This window comes from Neltuma alba, unplaced genomic scaffold (genome assembly GCF_004799145.2).
Source record: "Neltuma alba isolate B1F8T4 unplaced genomic scaffold, ASM479914v2 tig00003504_pilon, whole genome shotgun sequence".
Taxonomy (NCBI): domain Eukaryota; kingdom Viridiplantae; phylum Streptophyta; class Magnoliopsida; order Fabales; family Fabaceae; genus Neltuma; species Neltuma alba.
The window spans coordinates 57232-62453 of NW_021633306.1; the positions used below are offsets into that span (position 1 = coordinate 57232).

Below are 5222 nucleotides of genomic sequence, written 5' to 3' on the forward strand. Positions count from 1 at the left end.
ACTCCTTTTATATAGTTATTTCGAACTCTGTAATATAGTTCTTTCTATATTCTCAACTACAAACCTAATAAAATCTATTTTATATTTTAACCATTTTGACAATTATATTTGTTCGCTTTTATTTATTGGGTGTTTGTGATTACTTCCAAGAATCACTTTTACACTTTAATTGTCTTAATCCTCTATAAATTATATGAATGTGGGGCAGGATTTTTAAGATATTTATGTTATCATGGGTCATTAACTAAAAAATTATTTGGAAGAACCAATATTTAAGATTGATAACTGAAAAGATTTAAATGTTTTTGCATCGGTGGAAGATTAATTAACTTTGATTCCAATCCTTTTAAGATGAAAATTGATATTTTTAGCATTTTCATCACTATAGTAATTGGAAAATCATAAAGCCATTTGAATGAGACTCTTAACGATTACTTTAAAAAAAAAATCCAATGTGTATATTTGATGGTCAAGTATATTACCTAAAAATATTTGACAGCTGTTTACCCAAAAAAAAAAGTTATGAAATAGTTTTAAATTTCTGGTAATTAAAAAAAAATCTATTTAACGGTTGACTAATATAAACATCAAATAATTACCCATACTTATTTGATGGTCGACATATATAATAATCATTAAATAAGTCTATTTCATCTATTCGCTGGGTGGATACAATTTTGCTGTTGTAATACATGAAACCTACATTAATTATTATTTTATTAACAAGTATTTTAGTACAAGTGTATTTGAGAAGTTTCTTCTTCATGACAATGGGAAGGCCACATTTTTGGTGGTCAATTATGGAAATAGCGAAGAAAATGAACATAAGAACAGAGAAGGAGAAGGAGAAGAAGGCAGGGAAAGGAAGAAAGGTGCCAGAAATAACAAGAATATGAATCGAAAACGCGTTTTGAATATTCTAAAATCTGCAGAAACTCGTCAACATCAAATGCATATTTTTTTCTCCTAACTTGTCTTCTTTTTCTTCATTGGACTCCAATTATCCAGTCAAGTTCTTAACGTCTTCGACCACACATTAAGTTTAGATAATGCCCCTGGTGATTGCTTCATAAAAGAAGTAAAATCTAATTATACTTGTTGACCCTGATGATAAAAATCATTAGTGGCAGATACATAATAAAATTAGGTGGTTGCTGTGGATAAAACTCAGAGTTTCTGTCACTGGTCTTTTTGCCGTAGGGTAAACTTCAGTGGACGCAAAAGACCTTGGACTACTCAAAGTCATTCTAACATGACATTTGAGGAAGCTGAGTAAGAGCAGGTTAGCCTTATTTTCCGGGCCTCTTTTCCAAGTCTTGTTCTAAGTCAATGTCCAAGTCAACTGGCGTAGTAAGCACTCAGATTCATTCGACCATCGATAACACAAAGGATTAGCTAAGGAGATCGTTTGTGTCATGAGAATCCGCATACCTTGGTTGCCAAAAAGTTTGAAATTTAGTATGGTTACTCCTGATTTTCTACTTCCTTTGCTTTGTCTGTGTTGTTTTCTGCTTCCTCTCTCAGTTGCCTGTCCACTAGGGCCTTTTCCCTGCGGGAGTCTTGGGCATATTTACTTCCCCTTCTTTATTCCACTTGTAGAGAAGCGGTCATGAGTGTAGTGGGCGACAAAGAAGCGAGTGCTAGAGATGGTGGAAGGGTGTCAGAGATAGCGATCGGGGAGGGGGTGGGGAAGGGGAGGAGGAAGCGGGGATGGTGAATTCACCAATGGACTTCGTTTTTGGGTCTAGGAGTGGAGGTGTGAAGGAATCAAAGGGTGTGAAGGAGACACCACAACTGGTTATCAATCGAAGGGTGCTCCTACTCTCATACAAAGAGAAACTTCTCTCTTTAGGGTGTGGTGGTTTCTTGGTAAAGCATGATGAAAATGAAGATATGGTGAATGGATGGAGGTCTTTTTTCATCAAGAAGAACCAACATACAGAGGATGGGCAAGTGGTTGATACGGATTTGGTCGATGGAGTGGAAACAAAAGGTACAGCTATTAAACCAAGATATTTCGTATTGAAGGTGACTGTGGAGCAATACATAGTGTGGTGCCAACCCTAGATGAACTCACTGATCATCAAATCTTAGGGGCACATATCCTGAAGAATGTTCTCATAGGTAGAGCTAGAAGGATGTGGAAACCAAAGGATCCTGTAAAGGTTACTCCTCTAAGTAATTATTATTTTGTTGTGTCTTTCACTAGTAGAGAGGATCAGGGCTATCAAAAAGGGCTATGGATGATTGATGATCACTATTTGTTGGTTCAGCAATAGCGGCCAACTTTAACCCTAAGAAGGCAGACACTCAACGAAAGATAGTTGCTTGGGTGCGTATTCCGAACCTTCTACTAGATTTTTATAATGTTGAATTATTGGGTATATTAGGGATATGATTGGCAAAACTATCAAAGTGGATTGTTCAACCTCGACATATGATAAGGGAGAATTTGCGCACATTTGTGTTGAAATTAGCCTACAACAACCTTTACTGTTGGCGTTCGCAGCTTTGGGGAGGATGGGTAGTTAGTATATGAAGGGTTACACCAAGTGTGCTTTTAGTGTGGGAAATACAGCCATGAATAGTATGCTTGTCCTAAAATTGTGAAGCGTAACAATACGATGGCCACGCTAGAACATGTTGAGAGTCAGAGTGCAGGCTAAAAGGGGAAAAACAGGGATAATCATGAGGAGTCGCCAGTGGTGAAATTGATGATGGAGGTACCAGATATCCACTTGGGCCCGTAGATGTTGATTCACTAAGACTTCAGTAGGAGTTCAACTCCCCCGAATATGCAGGGATCTCATGGAAAGAATCATGGGATGGATTTGAAGGGAGTAAATAATGGAGTTAATGATGTAACAACGAAACTACTACACTTATAAATTAATCAATATCAAAAAGTTAACCATGATAGAAAAGAAACTTTGTAAAAATATTTAGAAATACTATCATGGTTATATAAACATCCTAAATCATATGAGATTAACCATGATAGAAAAAGAGTTAAACCAATCCATAAATATGTCTATCACAGTTAAAAGAACTTTTCTAAATTAACTGCGTGCAAAAAGATATTCATAATGGATAGGGCTTTGGGTATTATGAATCTAGAATATTATTTTCAACCATAAGCCCATAACACGATTTTACTAAATAGTATCTTTCATAACTTTCAACACAATCAAAAGTCATTTGATGTCAAGGATCATTATGGATTCACCACTCATATCAAACAAAAGAAATCACATGCAAATGCCTAAAGGCCTCCAGCCTTCTACCAGCATACAGTCCAGTAACAGTTCTCAAAAGTACACTGTCAAAATAATCAATCTCAAACATATCAGAGTATGTGGAATGGGCCCTATCATGCCAATATACATCTATCCAACACAATCAAAAGAGTGGAAGCGCTACAATTTTGCAATAGCAGCTCAAGCTTCCGGAGCCTTCCCTGACTGACCCGAACGGGAACTATCACCTGGAAAAGTGTTAAATCAACGGGGTAAGACAAAAGTCTCAGTAACCAACAATCCTACTTATCAAGCATACAAGTAAGTGCTCGTGACGTGTCAAGTGAGACAATTGCAAATTCATAGTATTCCAACAAATTTCATATTGTCAAAGCATATAAAAAGTACAATCAATAATCTTTTCACCTCCCTTATATCCACCCACCTTATATCCTTTGACTAAACCCATGGGCTAAATCCTCATCCATGTGACTGGAATTAGACAAGCTCACCGATCAAGTGATATGGACCGGCCAAAATCCACAGAGCACAAGACCGGACCATGGGTTCCCCCTCTAGTCTACTAGTAGGGTGTCAATGCCCTATAATGAATAATGGGCCAAAGGACCAATCAGTGTACACCTGATGGCCCTACCACCTTATATCCTCAAATGTACATAATTCACCCCCTTATATCCTCTTTGTTATAGTACCCATCATCAACATCCGCCACCCCTCATATATCAACACTCAAAATATTGCATTCATAAAAAAAATCATCATGTAAAAATCAATTGGGATTTTCCATTTTTCAATTAACTCATAATACTTGATATCATCATAATAGTAAACATATATCTTTTGCAACAAAAGTCTCACAAGACAATTTCAATAACAACATACTTTCATAGCTCACATCATAATTCAATAATATTTCATAAATTCCTTATAATTCAAAATTAATCACAAACAACCTACGAGCATGAATAATAAGTGGAAAGTGGTTACCTCTTGTCTAGAACAAGTATTACCACAAGGTTAACCCCGTGCTCATACCAATAGCCCAATAATTTAATCTACACAACCAATACATTTACATATCAATACACAAGCTATTTAATTAATTACTTAAACTAAAACATATATATATAAGTTAAAGTTTTTAATTCTATGCTAAACCCAAACCTCTCATAACCCATAATTAAGTCTTTTAGCACAAAATTTATATATCCTCACAATCCAAAATTTTCATTTAAACCTTTCAAAGTATTTACTTTAATACAGATTTTTCTCAAATTTTTAAATCTGAAATTATCATATTTAAAATTCAAAAATCCTATTTTAACTTTAAATCTCAAAAACCAACCATTAGAAATTCAATATACATCAAATGCATCTAAGTAAATAATTTAATCAACAGTTTCATGGTATAAATATCATATTTTTCATAAATAAATATCTGTTTAACTAAAATAATTCATTTAAAAATATTAGGTCAGTCAATAAATAAAACTAAACTGATAGAAATGATCTACTAAAATAGCTCTACAATACTATGCTTACCTATCATCAAAACTCAACACTTGCTTCAAACCCTAAACCCAAAAATTATCTCTAAACAGTATAAAATTACTATCATTAGATAGATTTAGATGAGTGGAAAAACTTTCATGAAGAGAATTTAATGAAAAAAGTCATTTGGCTTACCAAAATGATCTGCAAAGTTGAAACCCTACTAGAAAAATGAGAGAAGGCGCCGGAGAAGGTGAAAAAGAAAGACGTCGAAATGTTTCTCTCTGTGGCCCCCCACAACAGTTAAAATAATATTTTGGCATAAATTCCAGTTAAAGACCCCATATTAAAATGGGACAAAATTATGGTTTGGTACCCCGTTTTTTCCCATTTTCTTTTTTTTAATCCGTTTTATTATTATTATTATTCAGTAATTTCCATATACATATTTTATAAATCTTATTTTTAATAATT

At 34.5% G+C, this 5222-nt stretch overlaps 1 long non-coding RNA gene across 1 annotated transcript; it reads right to left on the reverse strand.

Moving 5' to 3' along the window:
* Window positions 1-3396: 3396 nt before the first annotated feature.
* Window positions 3397-4966, reverse strand: LOC114741723 (uncharacterized). The gene is made up of 3 exons (XR_003739801.1): window positions 4944-4966; window positions 4245-4312; window positions 3397-3484 (listed from the first exon to the last, which is right to left on the reverse strand). It is a non-coding gene; the product is annotated as an uncharacterized LOC114741723 (long non-coding RNA).
* Between the last annotated feature and the right edge of the window lie 256 nt (window positions 4967-5222).